We start from the raw sequence: 22,590 nt of genomic DNA on the forward strand, positions 1-22,590 counted from the left end.
GTAGAGAGGTTATATACAGTAGAGAGGCTATATACAGTAGAGAGGCTATATACAGTAGAGAGCTTATATACAGTAGTGAGGCTATATACAGTAGAGAGGCTATATACAGTAGAGATGTCTATATACAGTAGAGAGGTTATATACAGTAGAGAGGCTATATACAGTAGAGAGGCTATATACAGTAGAGAGGTTATATACAGTAGAGAGGTTATATACAGTAGAGAGGCTATATACAGTAGAGAGGTTATATACAGTAGAGAGGCTATATACAGTAGAGAGGCTATATACAGTAGAGAGGTTATATACAGTAGAGAGGCTATATACAGTAGAGAGGCTATATACAGTAGAGGGGCTATATACAGTAGAGAGGCTCTATACAGTAGAGGTTATATACAGTAGAACTGCTATATACAGTAGAGAGGCTATATACAGTAGAGAGCTTATATACAGTAGAGAGGCTATATACAGTAGAGAGCTTATATACAGTAGAGAGGCTATATACAGTAGAGAGGCTATATACAGTAGAGAGGCTATATACAGTAGAGGGGCTATATACAGTAGAGAGGCTATATACAGTAGAGAGGCTATATACAGTAGAGAGGTTATATACAGTAGAGGCTATATACAGTAGAGGGGCTATATACAGTAGAGGCTATATACAGTAGAGAGGTTATATACAGTAGAGGCTATATACAGTAGAGGCTATATACAGTAGAGGTTATATACAGTAGAGAGGTTATATACAGTAGAGAGGCTATACACAGTAGAGAGGTTATATACAGTAGAGGGGCTATATACAGTAGAGAGCTATATACAGTAGAGGCTATATACAGTAGAGAGGTTATATACAGAAGAGAGGTTATATACAGTAGAGGCTATATACAGTAGAGAGGCTATATACAGTAGAGAGCGTATATACAGTAGAGGGGCTATATACAGTAGAGAGGATATATACAGTAGAGAGGCTATATACAGTAGAGAGGTTATATACAGTAGAGAGATTATATACAGTAGAGAGGTTATATACAGTAGAGAGGCTATATACAGTAGAGGGGCTATATACAGTAGAGAGGCTATATACAGTAGAGTGGTTATATACAGTAGAGAGGCTATATACAGTAGAGAGGTTATATACAGTAGAGAGATTATATACAGTAGAGAGGTTATATACAGTAGAGAGGCTATATACAGTAGAGGGGCTATATACAGTAGAGAGATTATATACAGTAGAGAGGTTATATACAGTAGAGAGATTATATACAGTAGAGAGGTTATATACAGTAGAGAGGCTATATACAGTAGAGATGTTATATACAGTAGAGAGGTTATATACAGTAGAGAGATTATATACAGTAGAGAGGTTATATACAGTAGAGAGGCTATATACAGTAGAGGGGCTATATACAGTAGAGAGGCTATATACAGTAGAGAGGTTATATACAGTAGAGGGGCTATATACAGTAGAGAGATTATATACAGTAGAGAGGTTATATACAGTAGAGAGATTATATACAGTAGAGAGATTATATACAGTAGAGAGGTTATATACAGTAGAGAGATTATATACAGTAGAGAGGTTATATACAGTAGAGAGGCTATATACAGTAGAGGGGCTATATACAGTAGAGAGGCTATATACAGTAGAGAGGCTATATACAGTAGAGGTTATATACAGTAGAGAGGCTATATACAGTAGAGGGGCTATATACAGTAGAGAGGCTATATACAGTAGAGAGGCTATATACAGTAGAGAGGTTATATACAGTAGAGAGGCTATATACAGTAGAGAGGCTATATACAGTAGAGAGGCTATATACAGTAGAGAGGTTATATACAGTAGAGAGGCTATATACAGTAGAGGGGTTATATACAGTAGAGAGGCTATATACAGTAGAGAGGCTATATACAGTAGAGGGGTTATATACAGTAGAGAGGTTATATACAGTAGAGAGGTTATATACAGTAGAGAGGCTATATACAGTAGAGGTTATATACAGTAGAGAGGCTATATACAGTAGAGAGGTTATATACAGTAGAGAGGCTATATACAGTAGAGAGGCTATATACAGTAGAGAGGCTATATACAGTAGAGAGGCTATATACAGTAGAGAGGTTATATACAGTAGAGAGGTTATATACATTAGAGAGGTTATATACAGTAGAGAGGCTATATACAGTAGAGGTTATATACAGTAGAGGCTATATACAGTAGAGAGGTTATATACAGTAGAGAGGCTATATACAGTAGAGGGGTTATATACAGTAGAGAGGCTATATACAGTAGAGAGGCTCTATACAGTAGAGAGGTTATATACAGTAGAGAGGTTATATACAGTAGAGAGGTTATATACAGTAGAGAGGCTATATACAGTAGAGAGGCTATATACAGTAGAGAGGTTATATACAGTAGAGGTTATATACAGTAGAGAGGCTATATACAGTAGAGGTTATATACAGTAGAGAGGCTATATACAGTAGAGAGGCTATATACAGTAGAGAGGCTATATACAGTAGAGAGGCTATATACAGTAGAGAGGCTATATACAGTAGAGGCTATATACAGTAGAGAGGTTATATACAGTAGAGAGGCTATATACAGTAGAGAGGCTATATACAGTAGAGAGGCTATATACAGTAGAGAGGCTATATACAGTAGAGAGGCTATATACAGTAGAGAGGCTATATACAGTAGAGTTTATATACAGTAGAGAGGCTATATACAGTAGAGAGGTTATATACAGTAGAGAGGCTATATACAGTAGAGAGGCTATATACAGTAGAGAGGTTATATACAGTAGAGAGGTTATATACAGTAGAGGTTATATACAGTAGAGAGGTTATATACAGTAGAGAGGCTATATACAGTAGAGAGGCTCTATACAGTAGAGAGGTTATATACAGTAGAGAGGTTATATACAGTAGAGAGGTTATATACAGTAGAGGGGTTATATACAGTAGAGAGGCTATATACAGTAGAGGTTATATACAGTAGAGAGGTTATATACAGTAGAGAGGCTATATACAGTAGAGAGGCTCTATACAGTAGAGAGGTTATATACAGTAGAGAGGTTATATACAGTAGAGAGGTTATATACAGTAGAGGGGTTATATACAGTAGAGAGGTTATATACAGTAGAGAGGCTATATACAGTAGAGGTTATATACAGTAGAGAGGTTATATACAGTAGAGAGGCTATATACAGTAGAGAGGCTCTATACAGTAGAGAGGTTATATACAGTAGAGAGGTTACATACAGTAGAGAGGTTATATACAGTAGAGGGGTTATATACAGTAGAGAGGCTATATACAGTAGAGAGGCTATATACAGTAGAGAGGCTATATACAGTAGAGGTTATATACAGTAGAGAGGTTATATACAGTAGAGGTTATATACAGTAGAGAGGCTATATACAGTAGAGGTTATATACAGTAGAGAGGCTATATACAGTAGAGGGGTTATATACAGTAGAGAGGCTATATACAGTAGAGGTTATATACAGTAGAGAGGTTATATACAGTAGAGGTTATATACAGTAGAGAGGTTATATACAGTAGAGAGGCTATATACAGTAGAGAGGTTATATACAGTAGAGAGGTTATATACAGTAGAGAGGTTATATACAGTAGAGAGGCTATATACAGTAGAGGGGTTATATACAGTAGAGAGGCTATATACAGTAGAGGTTATATACAGTAGAGAGGTTATATACAGTAGAGAGGCTATATACAGTAGAGAGGCTCTATACAGTAGAGAGGTTATATACAGTAGAGAGGTTATATACAGTAGAGAGGTTATATACAGTAGAGGGGTTATATACAGTAGAGAGGTTATATACAGTAGAGAGGCTATATACAGTAGAGGTTATATACAGTAGAGAGGTTATATACAGTAGAGAGGCTATATACAGTAGAGAGGCTCTATACAGTAGAGAGGTTATATACAGTAGAGAGGTTATATACAGTAGAGAGGTTATATACAGTAGAGGGGTTATATACAGTAGAGAGGCTATATACAGTAGAGAGGCTATATACAGTAGAGAGGTTATATACAGTAGAGAGGTTATATACAGTAGAGAGGCTATATACAGTAGAGGTTATATACAGTAGAGAGGCTATATACAGTAGAGGTTATATACAGTAGAGAGGCTATATACAGTAGAGATATTTTTGCAGAAACATTATGTACAAAATAAGTTACAAATAACACAACAACAACAAAACAACACATAATTGTTTAGATGCCCGTAACACTGCTGCCATTTCTTCCGGTGCCTTCCTCGCCAGCTTCACTCAGGTACGGAGGGACTCCACATCAAAAAACACAAGAATAGACACAAGCTCCACTCCAAGAATACTCCGTCCGGTCTCCATAAACCTCTGCCCGGAGTCTTTGACCCTCAACCAAATGAGAACTGCTCGTCGTCGTGGGATCCTCCCTATGACAACATCTTTTAGGGAAAATGTAAATGAGGAGACCAAAACTGGTTGCAAGTGTGGGTGAATTTAGCGCCCTATTGATGGTTTAACAAGACATCACATGGCGATAATAAGAATCCTGCCTTATAACAGGCTGACGACACCGTTCGCGTCGCGTGCGCGAGTGTTGCAAAATACATTTAGAAATCTATATTATTCAATTATTGCACCCACACTGCTCGCGTCTGCGTTGCCAAGGGCTATAGAAGCAGGTACCCACGTGCCATCTCCTCATTGGTTATACCCACGTGGGTGACTGAAAGACGAATGAGGTCGGTGGCGATAATGCACCTAATTTATGAAAGTTGCCAATCGCAATATAAAGTCAAGAGAAGAAAAATCCTGGAAGGAGGAGAGATGACTAGAAATGATTTGTTTGACCGTTTTATGTGTGGATTAATTGTCGGAGTAGAGGACCTTGTGCATTTCAGGTAAAATAACAACTCAATGTTTATATCCCAGGATAAATTAGCTAGCAACAGCAAGCTAGCTAAATAGGACAAATTAGCTAGCAAGTGGAAGCTAACTAGCTAAATAGGACAAATTAGTTAGCAAGTGGAAGCTAACTAGCTAAATAGGACAAATTAGCTAGCAAGTGGAAGCTAACTAGCTAAATAGGACAAATCAAATCAAATCAAATCAAATCTTATTTGTCACATACACATGGTTAGCAGATGTTAAATGCGAGTGTAGCGAAATGCTTGTGCTTCTAGTTCCGACAATGCAGTGATAACCAACAAGTAATCTAACTAACAATTCCAAAACTACTGTCTTATACACAGTGTAAGGGGATAAGGAACATGTACATAAGGATATATGAATGAGTGATGGTACAGAGCAGCATACAGTAGATGGTATCGAGTACAGTATATACATATGAGATGAGTGTGTAGACAAAGTAAACAAAGTGGCATAGTTAAAGTGGCTAGTGATACATGTGTTACATAAGGATGCAGTCGATGATGTAGAGTACAGTATATACATATGCATATGAGATGAATAATGTAGGGTAAGTAACATTATATAAGGTAGCATTGTTTAAGGAAGTGGCTAGTGATATATTTACATAATTCCCATCAATTCCCATTATTAAAATGGCTGGAGTTGGGTCAGTGTCAATGACAGTGTGTTGGCAGCAGCCACTCACTGTTAGTGGTGGCTGTTTAACAGTCTGATGGCCTTGAGATAGAAGCTGTTTTTCAGTCTCTCGGTCCCAGCTTTGATGCACCTGTACTGACCTCGCCTTCTGGATGATAGCGGGGTGAACAGGCAGTGGTTCGGGTGGTTGATGTCCTTGATGATCTTTATGGCCTTCCTGTAACAACGGGTGGTGTAGGTGTCCTGGAGGGCAGGTAGTTTGCCCCGGTGATGCGTTGTGCAGTCCTCACTACCCTCTGAGAGCCTTACGGTTGAGGGCGGAGCAGTTGCCGTACCAGGCGGTGATACAGCCCGCCAGGATGCTCTCGATTGTGCATCTGTAGAAGTTTGTGAGTGCTTTTGGTGACAAGCCAAATTTCTTCAGCCTCCTGAGGTTGAATAGGCGCTGCTGCGCTTCTTCACGACGCTGTCAGTGTGAGTGGACCAATTCAGTTTGTCTGTGATGTGTATGCCGAGGAACTTAAAACTAGCTACCCTCTCCACTACTGTTCCATCGATGTGGATAGGGGGTGTTCCCTCTGCTGTTTCCTGAAGTCCACAATCATCTCCTTAGTTTTGTTGACGTTGAGTGTGAGGTTATTTTCCTGACACCACACTCCGAGGGCCCTTACCTCCTCCCTGTAGGCCGTCTCGTCGTTGTTGGTAATCAAGCCTACCACTGTTGTGTCGTCCGCAAACTTGATGATTGAGTTGGAGGCGTGCGTGGCCACGCAGTCGTGGGTGAACAGGGAGTACAGGAGAGGGCTCAGAACGCACCCTTGTGGGGCCCCCGTGTTGAGGATCAGCGGGGAGGAGATGTTGTTGCCTACCCTCACCACCCAATTAGCTAGCAAGTGGAAGCTAACTAGCTAAATTGCCACAAAGGTTGAATGCTTTTCGACCTGTCCCCAAATGAATGTCATTGGTTCAGAGTTTGTTTTGATATTTTAACCTGCGTGTCGTGTAGAAAATACAAGAAGACACTTCTGAGAGCAGTCTTGTTTTCCACTAATGCGATACAGCGTCTACATCGGGATGTTTCTTTCCTTCACCGGGGAGGCCCGTTACATCTTAACGGTGTTTTATCTGATTTATTGGCAGACAGGAAGTCCCCGCTTGGGATAACATTTTCCAGACGAATAACTTCCCGCAATGTCAATAGAAAGTTTATTTTATTTACAAAATGATGTTAAAATGTGGGATGTGATAGCTATTCGCTAGCAGGCCGATCTCAGACCCGCTTATCGGCTGTTTAGAGATGAACAACTAAACTATCTAATCGTAGATTCAGCGATGTGTCAATTGTGAGACAGTTTTGAAATGATGAATTGGTAACTTGCTACCCAGCTAAAGACATGTAGCAAATCGTTCCCCGACCCCCCCCCATTTGTTTTCAGGGACTAAAATGGGCACCTGATTGCATTTGACTTCATTGCATTGGTTTGGAAGGAGAAAACAGCCCGGCTCATTTGGAGGTAAGACATTTTAACATCTGATGGAGAGAAAAAAAACTAAATGTAGGAAATGCAGCCAGCTGTGTTCAATGTAGACCTGCTAGCCAGCTGTGTTCAATGTAGACCTGCTAGCCAGCTGTGTTCAATGTAGACCTGCTAGCCAGCTGTGTTCAATGTAGACCTGCTAGCCAGCTGTGTTCAATGTAGACCTGCTAGCCAGCTGTGTTCAATGTAGACCTGCTAGCCAGCTGTGTTCAATGTAGACCTGCTAGCCAGCTGTGTTCAATGTAGACCTGCTAGCCAGCTGTGTTCAATGTAGACCTGCTAGCCAGCTGTGTTCAATGTAGACCTGCTAGCCAGCTGTGTTCAATGTAGACCTGCTAGCCAGCCAAGTTATGTTTTCTGTTGAGGAGTCTGTTTTGCTCGGGAGCTGCATGCAGTATCTGTACACCTAGCTAAATGTCTCTTCCCCTATTGTGTTGGACCATTGCGGTTCGTGCTACTAGTTTTAAAAAAAGTATAGGCTATGTTATTCTACTCTTACTGTAAACAACTTGACCAAGTCTAAAATATGCAGAAACTGTTAACATGATGATTGCACACTAATAAATACAGTTGTGGCTTCAGCAACTTGAACCAGCACTAAAAATGTGAGCAGTGAGGGGTTAATTTCTCCCCTCCTCTCAGGCTTGTTCATATCCCGCCCTGTCACTCTGTAGATGTAAACAACATGTTGTGAATCACCCGGCAACAAGGTTAATCACCAGGGTATTATTCAGGAGCGTGTAACATCACAACGTTAGAGAGAAATAGATGTTATTGTTTTTATCGTGCAGATTTGTCAGGACCTAGTAACTTATGAAGCTCATTCTTAAAATACAAGATGTGATTTCTGTCCCAAGGGGATTTGAACTGTGTTCAAGTCTTCAATTTAGACCACAATTAGTTGAATTAGGTGTTAGTGAAGGGCTGGTACAAAAACCGGTAAAACTCCTGTCCCGTCAACAACAACAAAAATGGCTGCCATAACTACATTTGCACTCATGTACTGAACAAGTTTATGAATGTTGGAAGTAAATTTCCTTGAGATGTCCCTCACCTGGGAATTATTTTCTACAATGGACTGTGTTTAAAGGACTCATGCACACATACAGGAAAACCAATAAACATTTGCATTTTTTTAAAAATTGAAAATGACAAGTGTTGATGTCTCCACGTGTTTCTGGTTCTGAGGCAGTTAATAACCCACTGTTCCTAGGCTGACATTGAAAGGCGGGGTCATCTGGGGTCTGCAGGTCATCCAATCAATGAGAGAGAAGGGCATCAATGATATTACAATGTGCCAGGGTAGCCTAGTGGTTAGAGTGTAGAGGCGGCAGGGTAGCCTAGTGGTTAGAGTGTAGAGGTGGCAGGGTAGTCTAGTGGTTAGAGTGTAGAGGTGGCAGGGTAGTCTAGTGGTTAGAGTGTAGAGGTGGCAGGGTAGCCTAGTGGTTAGAGTGTAGAGGTGGCAGGGTAGCCTAGTGGTTAGAGTGTAGAGGTGGCAGGGTAGGCCTAGTGGTTAGAGTGTAGAGGAGGCAGGGTAGCCTAGTGGTTAGAGTGTAGAGGTGGCAGGGTAGCCTAGTGGTTAGAGTGTAGAGGTGGCAGGGGCAGGGTAGCCTAGTGGTTAGGAGGAGCTAGTGGTAGAGGAGGCAGGGTAGCCTAGTGGTTAGAGTGTAGAGGTGGCAGGGTAGCCTAGTGGTTAGAGCGTAGAGAGGAGGCAGGGTAGCCTAGTGGTTAGAGTGTGGTAGGTAGAGTGGTTGTAGAGGAGGCAGGGTAGCCTAGTGGTTAGAGTGTAGAGGTGGCAGGGTAGCCTAGTGGTTAGAGTGTAGGGGCGGCAGCGTAGCCTAGTGGTTAGAGCATTGGACTAGTAACCGAAAGGTTGCAAGTTCAAACCCCCGAGCTGACAAGGTACAAATCTGTGGTTCTGCCCCTGAACAGGCAGTTAACCCCTAGGCCGTCATTGAAAATAAGAATTTGTTCTTAAACTGACTTGCCTTGTTAAATAAATAAAATCGAGGATTCATATCATTTAATATATGTTCCTGTTTTGATATGCGTTTATAGTTATATTGGACATGTTATCCGTTATCACATGCCAGTATGTGTTTTGTATCCAGTAGCTCACATTAGGATGAAGTAGCCTAGTTCTTCTGATGCCTAGTTCTTCTGATGCCTAGTTCTTCTGATGCCTAGTTCTTCTGATGCCTAGTTCTTCTGATGCCTAGGCCTTCTGATGCCTAGTTCTTCTGATGCCTAGTTCTTCTGATGCCTAGTTCTTCTGATGCCTAGTTCTTCTGATGCCTAGTTCTTCTGATGCCTAGTTCTTCTGATCTAGTCAGATTGCATCATATCACCTTTCAATACTAGTAATCAACTAATATAGAAGTTATCTTGAACAATTGTTGTCATTTTAATAATATGCACAGGTTGGGTATTCGTAAGAATGAATCACAATGCAAGCCTACTCATTACAAAAATACTATATTATTTTCACAGTGAAACACCGCTATTCTGGCTATTAATCATTCTAAATACGGTCAGTAAAATAGCTAAATAACATATCTAAAAACATGTATAGGCAATATGATATCATGCAAGTTTGCCTGTTAAAGTCTACAACTCTTGTATTCGGTGCATGTGATTAAATTTGAGGATGTAGCAGCAGACGAGGCAACACAGAGGACACAGAGGAGGAACTTCATAACTTCATATCATACAATCATTATTCTGGTCGGTGTCAACTTCCTCATTTAACAGGGACTGAAGAGATTGACTGTTACTTGATGTTTGTGTCTTTTGGTGTAGTTGATCACTGAATTCCTAACAGTAGTTACTCACGCTGGTACAGTGTGGCTACCAACGTCTCGCGCTCGGTGGGATCTGTTATCACATGATGCTGCCTTCGAATCGCATCCCAAGTGTCAGTAACCTACTGGAAAAGTGTTACCGACTAAGGTAGCAGCCTCTGGAGGTAGACAGGGAGACGGCAGTCTCTGGAGGTAGACAGGGAGACGGCGGTCTCTGGAGGTAGACAGGGAGACGGCAGTCTCTGGAGGTAGACAGGGAGACTGCAGTCTTTGGAGGTAGACAGGGAGACGGCAGTCTCTGGAGGTAGACAGGGAGACGGCAGTCTTTGGAGGTAGACAGGGAGACGGCAGTCTCTGGAGACAGGGAGACGGCAGTCTTTGGAGGTAGACAGGGAGACGGCAGTCTCTGGAGGTAGACAGGGAGACGGCAGTCTCTGGAGGTAGACAGGGAGACGGCAGTCTCTGGAGGTAGACAGGGAGACGGCAGTCTCTGGAGGTAGACAGGGAGACGGCAGTCTTTGGAGGTAGACAGGGAGACGGCAGTCTCTGGAGGTAGACAGGGAGACGGCAGTCTCTGGAGGTAGACAGGAGACGGCAGTCTCTGGAGGTAGACAGGAGACGGCAGTCTTTGGAGGTAGACAGGAGACGGCAGTCTCTGAAGGTAGACAGGAGACGGCAGTCTCTGGAGGTAGACAGGGAGACGGCAGTCTTTGGAGGTAGACAGGGAGACGGCAGTCTCTGGAGGTAGACAGGGAGACGGCAGTCTCTGGAGGTAGACAGGGAGACGGCAGTCTTTGGAGGTAGACAGGGAGACGGCAGTCTCTGGAGGTAGACAGGGAGACGGCAGTCTCTGGAGGTAGACAGGGAGACGGCAGTCTCTGGAGGTAGACAGGGAGACGGCAGTCTTTGGAGGTAGACAGGGAGACGGCAGTCTCTGGAGGTAGACAGGGAGACGGCAGTCTTTGGAGGTAGACAGGGAGACGGCAGTCTCTGGAGGTAGACAGGGAGACGGCAGTCTCTGGAGGTAGACAGGGAGACGGCAGTCTTTGGAGGTAGACAGGGAGACGGCAGTCTTTGGAGGTAGACAGGGAGACGGCAGTCTCTGGAGGTAGACAGGGAGACGGCAGTCTCTGGAGGTAGACAGGGAGACGGCAGTCTTTGGAGGTAGACAGGAGACGGCAGTCTTTGGAGGTAGACAGGAGACGGCAGTCTTTGGAGGGAGACAGGAGACGGCAGTCTTTGGAGGAGAGCAGCCAGACAGGGAGACGGCAGCCTTTGGAGGCAGGGAGACGGCAGTCTTTGGAGGTAGACAGGAGACGGCAGTCTCTGGAGGTAGACAGGCAGACGGCAGCCTGTGGAGGGAGGTAGGGAGACGGCAGCCTTTGGAGGTAGGAGACGGCAGTCTTTGGAGGTAGACAGGAGACGGCAGTCTCTGGAGGTAGATAGGGAGACGGCAGCCTTTGGAGGTAGGGAGAGCAGCCTTTGGAGGCAGGAGACGGCAGTCTTTGGAGGCAGGGAGACTGCAGTCTTTGGAGGTAGACAGGGAGACGGCAGTCTCTGGAGGTAGACAGGGAGACGGCAGTCTCTGGAGGTAGACAGGGAGACGGCAGTCTCTGGAGGTAGGCAGGGAGACAGCAGCCTTTGGAGGTAGACAGGGAGACGGCAGTCTCTGGAGGTAGACAGGGAGACGGCAGTCTCTGGAGGTAGACAGGGAGACGGCAGTCTCTGGAGGTAGACAGGGAGACGGCAGTCTTTGGAGGTAGACAGGGAGACGGCAGTCTTTGGAGGTAGACAGGGAGACGGCAGTCTCTGGAGGTAGACAGGGAGACGGCAGTCTCTGGAGGTAGACAGGGAGACGGCAGTCTTTGGAGGTAGACAGGGAGACGGCAGTCTTTGGAGGTAGACAGGGAGACGGCAGTCTTTGGAGGGAGACAGGGAGACGGCAGTCTTTGGAGGGAGACGGCAGCCTGTGGAAGTAGACAGGGAGACGGCAGCCTTTGGAGGCAGGGAGACGGCAGTCTTTGGAGGTAGACAGGGAGACGGCAGTCTCTGGAGGTAGACAGGAGACAGCAGCCTGTGGAGGGAGGTAGGAGACGGCAGCCTTTGGAGGTAGACAGGGAGACGGCAGTCTCTGGAGGTAGACAGGGAGACGGCAGTCTCTGGAGGTAGACAGGAGACGGCAGTCTTTGGAGGTAGACAGGAGACGGCAGTCTTTGAGGTAGACAGGGAGACGGCAGTCTCTGGAGGTAGACAGGGAGACGGCAGTCTCTGGAGGTAGACAGGGAGACGGCAGTCTTTGGAGGTAGACAGGGAGACGGCAGTCTTTGGAGGTAGACAGGGAGACGGCAGTCTTTGGAGGGAGACAGGGAGACGGCAGTCTTTGGAGGGAGACGGCAGCCTGTGGAAGTAGACAGGGAGACGGCAGCCTTTGGAGGCAGGGAGACGGCAGTCTTTGGAGGTAGACAGGGAGACGGCAGTCTCTGGAGGTAGACAGGCAGACGGCAGCCTGTGGAGGGAGGTAGGGAGACGGCAGCCTTTGGAGGTAGGGAGACGGCAGCCTTTGGAGGCAGGGAGACGGCAGTCTTTGGAGGCAGGGAGACTGCAGTCTTTGGAGGTAGACAGGGAGACGGCAGTCTCTGGAGGTAGACAGGGAGACGGCAGTCTCTGGAGGTAGACAGGGAGACGGCAGTCTCTGGAGGTAGACAGGGAGACGGCAGCCTTTGGAGGTAGACAGGGAGACGGCAGTCTCTGGAGGTAGACAGGGAGACGGCAGTCTCTGGAGGTAGACAGGGAGACGGCAGTCTCTGGAGGTAGACAGGGAGACGGCAGTCTTTGGAGGTAGACAGGGAGACGGCAGTCTTTGGAGGTAGACAGGGAGACGGCAGTCTTTGGAGGGAGACAGGGAGACGGCAGTCTTTGGGGAGAGCAGCTCTGGAGGTAGACAGGGAGACGGCAGCCTTTGGAGGCAGGAGACGGCAGTCTTGGAGGTAGACAGGAGACGGCAGTCTCTGGAGGTAGACAGGCAGACGGCAGCCTGTGGAGGGACAGGGAGACGGCAGCCTTTGGAGCAGCCTTTGGAGGCAGGAGACGGCAGTCTTTGGAGGCAGGAGACTGCAGTCTTTGGAGGTAGACAGGAGACGGCAGTCTCTGGAGGTAGACAGGAGATGGCAGTCTCTGGAGGTAGACAGGAGACGGCAGTCTCTGGAGGTAGACAGGGAGACAGCAGCCTTTGGAGGTAGACAGGAGACGGCAGTCTCTGGAGGTAGACAGGGAGACGGCAGTCTTTGGAGGTAGACAGGGAGACGGCAGTCTTTGGAGGTAGACAGGCAGACGGCAGCCTGTGGAGGGAGGCAGGGAGACGGCAGTCTTTGGAGGTAGACAGGGAGACGGCAGTCTTTGGAGGCAGGGAGACGGCAGTCTTTGGAGGCAGGGAGACGGCAGTCTTTGGAGGCAGGGAGACGGCAGCCTTTGGAGGTAGACAGGGAGACGGCAGTCTTTGGAGGTAGACAGGGAGACGGCAGTCTCTGGAGGTAGACAGGGAGACGGCAGTCTCTGGAGGTAGACAGGGAGAAGGCAGCCTTTGGAGGTAGACAGGGAGACGGCAGTCTTTGGAGGTAGACAGGGAGACGGCAGTCTCTGGAGGTAGACAGGGAGACGGCAGTCTCTGGAGGTAGACAGGGAGAAGGCAGTCTTTGGAGGCAGGGAGACGGCAGTCTCTGGAGACCACGGCAGTCTTTGGAGGTAGACAGGAGAGACGGCAGTCTCTGTAGGTAGACAGGAGACGGCAGTCTTTGGAGGTAGACAGGGGACGGCAGTCTTTGGAGGTTTCCCAGACGGCAGTCTCTGGAGGTCGAGACAGGGAGACGGCAGTCTCTGGAGGTAGACAGGGAGACGGCAGTCTTTGGAGGTAGACAGAGACGGCAGTCTTTGGAGGTAGACAGGAGACGGCAGTCTTTGGAGGGAGACAGGGAGACGGCAGTCTTTGGACGAGACGGCAGCCTGTAGTAGACAGGGCAACGGCAGCCTTTGGAGGCAGGGAGACGGCAGTCTTTGGAGGTAGACAGGGAGACTGCAGTCTCTGGAGGTAGACAGGCAACGGCAGCCTGTCCAGCGGCAGCCTTTGGAGGTAGGGAGACGGCAGCCTTTGGAGGCAGGGAGACGGCAGTCTTTGGAGGCAGGGAGACTGCAGTCTTTGGAGGTAGACAGGAGACGGCAGTCTCTGGAGGTAGACAGGGAGATGGCAGTCTCTTCAGGGAGACGGCAGTCTCTGGAGGTAGACAGGGAGACAGCATTGTATAGACTGGAGACGGCAGTCTCTGGAGGTTCCAGGAGACGGCAGTCTCTGGAGGTACGGGAGACGGCAGTCTTTGGAGGTAGACAGGCAGACCAGCCTGTTCCAGCGGCAGCCTTTGGAGGTACGGTACGGCATTGGAGGTATAGACGGCAGCCTTTGGAGGCAGGGAGACTTCCAGTCTTTGGAGGCAGGGAGACGGCAGTCTTTGGAGGTAGACTGGAGACGGCAGTCTCTGGAGGTAGACCAGCGGCAGTCTCTGGGTAGACAGGGAGACGGCAGTCTTGGAGGTAGACAGGGAGACCAGCCTTTGGAGGTAGACCAGATGGCAGTCTCTGGAGGTAGACAGGGAGACGGCAGTCTCTGGATAGACAGGGAGACGGCAGTCTCTTAGACAGGGAGACGGCAGTCTTTGGAGGTAGACAGGAGACGGCAGTCTCTATAGACAGGGAACCAGTCTTTGGAGGTAGACAGGGAGACGGCAGTCTCTGTAGGTAGCCTGGGAAATCCTCCAGGCAGTCTTTGGAGGTAAGACAGGGAACAGTCTCTAGTCTGTCCAGGAGAGCAGTCAAAGTGAGACGGGAGATCAGTCTTTGAGGTAGACAGAACGGCAGTCTCTGTGGAGACAGGGAGTCCAGTCTCTGGAGTGTACCTAGGGATGAAAAGTCTCTTACAGGAGACGGCAGTCTTTGGAGGTGGGAGATGGCAGTCTTTGGAGGTAGACAGGGAACGGCAGTCTTTGGAGGTAGACAGGGAGACGGCAGTCCTTTCCAACAGGAGACGGCAGTCTTTGGAAAATTACAGGGGACGGCAGTCTTTTTAGACAGGAGACGGCAGTCTTTGGAGGCAGAGGCGGCAGTCTTTGGAGGTAGACAGGAGACGGCAGTCTTTGGAGGTCAACAGGAGACGGCAGTCTCTGGAGGTAGACAGGGAGACGGCAGTCTTTGGAGGCAGGGAGACGGCAGTCTTTGAAGGTAGACAGGAGACGGCAGTCTTTGGAGGCAGAGACGGCAGTCTTTGGAGGCAGGAGACAAGGCAGTCTTTCACGGCAGCCTTTGGAGGTAGACAGGAGACGGCAGTCTTTGGAGGTAGACAATTTGTCTCTGGACTAGACAGGAGCCTAGTCTCTGGAGGTAGACAGGGAAAGTCTCTGGTGAGGTATACAGGAGACAGTCTCTGGAGCGTAGACAGGAGACGGCAGTCTCTGGAAGACAGGAGCGGCAGTCTCTGGAGGTAGACAGGAGACGGCAGTCCTGGAGGTAGACAGGAGACGGCAGTCTCTGGAAAGACACTTAGACGGCAGTCTTTGTCTAGACAGGGATTCGGCAGTCTTTGGAGGCAGACAGGCAGACGGCAGTCTCTGGAGGTAGACAGGGAACGGCAGTCTCTTTAGACAGGGAGACGGCAGTCTTTGGAGGTAGACAGGGATTCGGCAGTCTTTGGAGGTAGACAGGGAGACGGCAGTCTTTGGAGGCAGACAGGCAGACGGCAGTCTCTGGAAGAAGGGAGACGGCTTCCTGGAGGTAGACAGGGAGTCGGCAGTCTTTGGAGGTAGACAGGGAGACGGCAGTCTCTGGAGGTAGACAGGGAGACGGCAGTCTCTGGAGGTAGACAGGGAGAAGGCAGTCTTTGGAGGCAGGGAGACGGCAGTCTTTGAGATTGTTCAATAATAATAGTAGACGACCAACGTTAGTTTCCGTTCATAGAAAGGGTCAAAACGATTTCCCAGCACTGAGCACGAACTCGTGATGCTCGAAGCCGAAGCGAGCTGCTCAGACCACTGCGCTATGGCAGTTCACAATGCTCTAGCAAGCCCTTAGAGTACTTGATTATACTTGATGGTCTGAGGTCGGTTGGCTTGCAGAGTCTTCCCCCAACCATAGCCCCCTAGGTACGGTACTGCATTGTATAGCCTGCAACCACCCCTTCTAGCTTCCCCCTGGGTACAGTACTGCATTGTATAGCCTGCAACCACCCCTTCCAGCTTCCCCCTAGGTACGGTACTGCATTGTATAGCCTGAAACCACCGCTTCCAGCTTCCCCCTGGGTACGGTACTGCATTGTATAGCCTGCAACCACCCCTTCCAGCTTCACCCTAGGTACGGTACTGCATTGTATAGGCTGCAACCAGCCCTTCCAGCTTCACCCTAGGTACGGTACTGCATTGTATAGCCTGCAACCACCTCTTCCAGCTTCACCCTGGGTACGGTACTGCATTGTATAGCCTGCAACCACCGCTTCCAGCTTCACCCTGGGTACGGTACTGCATTGTATAGCCTGCATCCACCGCTTCCAGCTTCACCCTGGGTACGGTACTGCATTGTAATAGCCTGCAACCACCCCTTCCAGCTTCACCCTGGGTACGGTACTGCATTGTATAGCCCGCAACCACCACTTCCAGCTTCACCCTGGGTACGGTACTGCATTGTATAGCCTGCAACCACCTCTTCCAGCTTCCCCCTAGGTACGGTACTGCATTGTATAGCCTGCAACCACCCCTTCCATCTTCACCCTGGCAGCGGTTCTAAATATTAAATATTCATTCAAATCCTCCAGCAGCAGGATTATTTTCCTCCTTTTGACAAAATGGGTCAAATTAAGATCCAACATCTGTAGTCTGTCCAGGAGAGATTCAAAGTGAGCGGATGATGATCAGATGCACGTACAGAACACATGTGTGGTCTTGTCCCTTTTCCAAAGTGTACCTATGATGAAAATTACAGGCCTCTCTCATCTTTTTAAGTGGGAGAACTTGCACAGAACACATTTGTGGTCTTGTCCCTTTTCCAAAGTGTACCTATGATGAAAATTACAGGCCTCTCTCATCTTTTTAAGTGGGAGAACTTGCACAGAACACATGTGTGGTCTTGTCCCTTTTCCAACGTGTCAATAAAACGAACTATATAAAGGCTACCCCGAGTGGACAAAACATTAAGAACACCAGAATCTGTTGTTCTGCACCTGAACAAGGCAGTTCACCCACTGTTCCTAGGCCGTCATTGGAAATAACAATTTGTTCTTTACTGACTTGCCTAATTAAGTAAAAAATTCTTGATATATATGGGGACACTGTTGAGCGTGGGGAAAAACCCAGCAGCGTTGCAGTTCTTTACACAAACCGGTGTGCCTGGCATCTACTACCATACCTCGTTCAAAGACACTTAAATATTTTGTCTTGTCCATTCGCCCTCTGAATGGCACACATACACAATCCGCGTCGCTTAAAAAAATCCTTCTTTAAAGAACCCGTCTCCTCTTCATCTACTCTGATTTAACTTTTGTTATCTTCGTTCTTTCTTAGAATCCCCGTAAGCTGTTGCAAAAGCTACTCTTCCTGGGAAAGGGGGGGTCCACAGGAGGATTAATGCCAACAGCTCATTGCTTTCACCTGGATTCACATGGTCTGTAGTCTATATCATGGAAAGAGACGGTGTTCTTAATGTTTTGTAAACTCAGTATACGTACAGTATATTTAACTATCATTTAAACGTTGTTCCCTGTGTCATGACTAGTTGGGACATCTATACTATGTACACGAGTACAGAATAGTTTTACATGTTATCTGGCAGAGTGGGGATTGATCTTGAGAAAGCATGTTGGGTGTGTTGATATTTAGATCACCCCCCAAAAAAACGACTTCAGTAAAAATACTTGAAAGTACTACTTAAGTACTTTACACTACTGGCTTTACACTAGGTATGTACTGTATACTCTGTCCGTCTGCTAGACGGGTACGGTCCCAAATACTTATTTTACACACTTTGTTCCTTTTCTCTTGATTTGTTGATATTGGTGTTGATTCTACTGTCTATTGATCCTCTCTTTCTGATGTGAATACTCTGTTTTCTTTCTGGAGTCTGTATGTGGTCCCTCCCTCCCTGTCTGGCACCCTATTGCCTGTTCAGTGCACTGCCAGGACCTTTTGGTCAAAACGTAGTGCACTAATTAGGGAATAGAGTACAATTTCAAACGTAGTCTCTGAGTTGTAAGACTTTCTCTCCTCAAGATCAGATATTGCTCTGTTACTATTTTCAGATGTCTGGCTGCAAGTCTTTCAATAAAAAGTCTAAAACACTTCTTCTAGGTGCTGTGGCTCTCTGATTCTGATATGCATGCCGGTGCTCTCTGCATCTCATGAGATGTGTCAGAGATAGCCGATATTTACCCTTAACACGACTGTATGTACACACACACACACACACACACACACACACACACACACACACACACACACACACACACACACACACACACACACAGTAACACACACACAACACACACATTAACACACACACACACACACACACACACACACACGCTAAACAATAGATCATTTGACAGCTATAGTACTTATGGATCATTGCAAGACTGCAGTAACTGAGAAAAGGTCACAGTAACCCAAGAAAAGGTCACATTAACAGGGGTCAAAGCCCCCCCCCCCCCAAAAAAAATGTGAGGGTTTTGGGATAAACATTTAAAATAACTTCTGAGGTAAACACAGGCTTAGGAGATCTTATGCGATTTGCATATTAGCATTCCCAGCCACGTGAAATCCATAGATTAGGTCACAGTAACCCAAGAAAAGGTCACATTAACAGGGGTCAAAGTGAAATCCATAGATTAGGTCACAGTAACCCAAGAAAAGGTCACATTAACAGGGGTCAAAGTGAAATCCATAGATTAGGTCACAGTAACCCAAGAAAAGGTCACATTAACAGGGGTCAAAGTGAAATCCATAGATTAGGTCACAGTAACCCAAGAAAAGGTCACATTAACAGGGGTCAAAGTGAAATCCATAGATTAGGTCACAGTAACCCAAGAAAAGGTCACATTAACAGGGGTCAAAGTGAAATCCATAGATTAGGTTTTATTTCAGATGACTAGTTTCATCATATAAACTGTAACAGTAAAATATTAGAAATTGTTGCGTTTTATATTTTTTGTTCAGTGTAAAATGTTGTTCATCAATCCCTCGTTTTCTCCTATCACAGTCATTAAACTCCGTAACTATTTTAAAGTTACCATTAGTTAAATCCCTGAGTGGTTTCCTTCTTCTCCGGCAACTGAGTTAAGAAGGACCCCGGTATCTTTGTAGTGACTGGATGTATTGATACACCTGTTGAATGTAAAACGAGGGAGAGCTCGGTTTGTTGTTTTGTGAAGATTTTAAAGTCTCTTGGAAAGGTTTGGTTACTAGCTAGCTACCTTTTGAGTTTGGATACCGTGAGACGGTTGGCATCAGTTGCTGCGACCGCTAATATCTATCCCGTGATCCTGCCGACCAAGCCCGGATCTGAGGGGCTGCTTGGTGTAGCAGCTAGCCAAATGGGTCTTCCAAATGGACAATGACCCCAAGCATACTTCCAAAGTTGTGTCAAAATGGCTTAATGAAAACAAAGTCAAGGTATTGGAGTGGCCGTCACAAAGTCCTGACCTCAATCCTATAGAATATTTGTGGGCAGAACTGAAAAAGCGTGTGCGAGCAAGGAGGCCTCCAAACCTGACTCAGTTACACCAGCTCTGTCAGGAGGAATGAGCCAAAATACACCCAACTTATTGTGGGAAGCTTGAGGAAGGCTACCTGAAACGTTTGACCCAAGTTAAACAATTTAAAGGCAATGCTACCAAATACTAATTCAGTGTATGTAAACTTCTGACCCACTGGGAATGTGATGAAAGAAATAAAAGCTGAAATAAATCATTCTTTCTACTATTATTCTGACATTTCACATTCAGAGTTTGCATATTTCACATTTCATAAGAATTTCTACTAGGATTAAATGTCAGGAATTGTGAAAAACTGAGTTTAAATGTATTTGACTAAGGTGTATGTAAACTTCCGACTTCAACTGTATATGCTTCAGTAAGGTTGGCTTCATAGCTCATGGTTATCAACTGTACCGCAGAAATGGAACATGAATCACATTAAATTTATGTTGTAGAGGCAGCTGCAGAGAAGTATTTGGGTACTTCAGGAGATTTACAGGGTGTGTTGAGTGGTGGCGTCCCATCCTCTCAGGCCGTTGGCATGGTGCAGGAGCAGATAGGGTCAGGGTAGTGGGTAGTGGGTAGCGGGTAGTGGGTAGCGGGTAGCGGGTAGCGTGTAGCGGGTAGCGGGTAGCGGGTAGGGGGTGGCGGGTAGGGGGTAGTGGGTAGGGGGTAGTGGGTAGCGGGTAGCGGGTAGGGGGTAGTGGGTAGGGGGTAGTGGGTAGTGGGTAGTGGGTAGGGGGTAGTGGGTAGTGGGTAGTGGGTAGCGGGTAGTGGGTAGGGGGTAGTGGGTAGGGGGTAGGGGGTAGTGGGTAGCGGGTAGGGGGTAGTGGGTAGCGGGTAGCGGGTAGGGGGTAGTGGGTAGCGGGTAGGGGGTAGTGGGTAGGAGGTAGCGGGTAGTGGGTAGTGGGTAGCGGGTAGGGGGTAGTGGGTAGTGGGTAGCGGGTAGGGGGTAGTGGGTAGGGGGTAGGGGGTAGCGGGTAGGGGGTAGCGCGTAGCGGGTAGTGGGTAGTGGGTAGCGGGTAGCGGGTAATTCTAAATATATTTTTAGGCCTCCCGAGTGCCGCAGTGGTCTAAGGCGCTGCGTCGCAGTGAATGAGTCGTCACTACAGACCCTGGTTTGATCCCAGGCTGTGTCGTGACCGGGAGACCCATGCCGGGACCGGGAGACCCATGCCGGGACCGGGAGACCCATGCCGGGACCGGGAGTCCCATGCCGGGACCGGGAGACCCATGAGGCGGTGCACAATTGGCCTAGCGTCGTCCGGTTTAGGGGAGGGTTTGGCTGGCCGGGATTTCCTAGCGACTCCTTGTGGTGGGTCGGGTGCCTGCAAGCTGACGTTGGTCGCCATTTTCCGTGTTTCCTCCGACACATTGGTGCGGCTGGCTTCCGGGTTAAGTGAGCAGTGTGTCTTGGCAGGGTTGTGTTTCGGAGGACACATGGATCTTGACCTTCGCCTCTCCCGAGTCCGTATGGCAGTTGCAGCGATGGGACAAGACTGTAACTACCAATCGGATATCACAACAAAAAAACATCTTCCCATTTCTCCTTTTGTATCACAAAGTGTAGTAGATTCATACTATAGGTCAGTTGAGTAATGCAACATATTGGATGCCAACTGCATTTAATCTCCTCCGATGGGCTATCATGGGTTCCCCAAGTAGGGGCGAGGAGAGGGACGGAAGCTATACTGTTGCACTGTCATGGGTTCCCCAAGTAGGGGCGAGGAGAGGGACGGAAGCTATACTGTTGCACTGTCATGGGTTCCCCAAGTAGGGGCGAGGAGAGGGATGGAAGCTGTACTGTTGCACTGTCATGGGTTCCCCAAGTAGGGGCGAGGAGAGGGACGGAAGCTATACTGTTGCACTGTCATGGGTTCCCCAAGTAGGGGCGAGGAGAGGGACGGAAGCTGTACTGTTGCACTGTCATGGGTTCCCCAAGTAGGGGCGAGGAGAGGGATGGAAGCTGTACTGTTGCACTGTCATGGGTTCCCCAAGTAGGGGCGAGGAGAGGGACGGAAGCTATACTGTTGCACTGTCATGGGTTCCCCAAGTAGGGGCGAGGAGAGGGATGGAAGCTGTACTGTTGCACTGTCATGGGTTCCCCAAGTAGGGGCGAGGAGAGGGATGGAAGCTATACTGTTGCACTGTCATGGGTTCCCCAAGTAGGGGCGAGGAGAGGGACGGAAGCTATACTGTTGCACTGTCATGGGTTCCCCAAGTAGGGGCGAGGAGAGGGATGGAAGCTATACTGTTGCACTGTCATGGGTTCCCCAAGTAGGGGCGAGGAGAGGGATGGAAGCTGTACTGTTGCACTGTCATGGGTTCCCCAAGTAGGGGCGAGGAGAGGGATGGAAGCTGTACTGTTGCACTGTCATGGGTTCCCCAAGTAGGGGCGAGGAGAGGGACGGAAGCTATACTGTTGCACTGTCATGGGTTCCCCAAGTAGGGGCGAGGAGAGGGACGGAAGCTGTACTGTTGCACTGTCATGGGTTCCCCAAGTAGGGGCGAGGAGAGGGATGGAAGCTATACTGTTGCACTGTCATGGGTTCCCCAAGTAGGGGCGAGGAGAGGGATGGAAGCTATACTGTTGCACTGTCATAGGTTCCCCAAGTAGGGGCGAGGAGAGGGATGGAAGCTATACTGTTGCACTGTCATGGGTTCCCCAAGTAGGGGCGAGGAGAGGGATGGAAGCTGTACTGTTGCACTGTCATGGGTTCCCCAAGTAGGGGCGAGGAGAGGGATGGAAGCTGTACTGTTGCACTGTCATGGGTTCCCCAAGTAGGGGCGAGGAGAGGGATGGAAGCTATACTGTTGCACTGTCATAGGTTCCCCAAGTAGGGGCGAGGAGAGGGACGGAAGCTATACTGTTGCACTGTCATGGGTTCCCCAAGTAGG

The 22,590-nt window shown here is 47.6% G+C and overlaps 1 long non-coding RNA gene across 1 annotated transcript; it reads left to right on the forward strand.

Moving 5' to 3' along the window:
- Positions 1-8,872: 8,872 nt before the first annotated feature.
- Positions 8,873-11,959, forward strand: LOC127913056 (uncharacterized). The gene is made up of 3 exons (XR_008084447.1): positions 8,873-10,438; positions 10,603-10,994; positions 11,590-11,959. It is a non-coding gene; the product is annotated as an uncharacterized LOC127913056 (long non-coding RNA).
- The last annotated feature ends 10,631 nt before the right edge of the window (positions 11,960-22,590 follow it).

This window comes from Oncorhynchus keta, chromosome 28, assembly GCF_023373465.1.
Source record: "Oncorhynchus keta strain PuntledgeMale-10-30-2019 chromosome 28, Oket_V2, whole genome shotgun sequence".
Classification (NCBI taxonomy): Eukaryota; Metazoa; Chordata; class Actinopteri; order Salmoniformes; family Salmonidae; genus Oncorhynchus; species Oncorhynchus keta.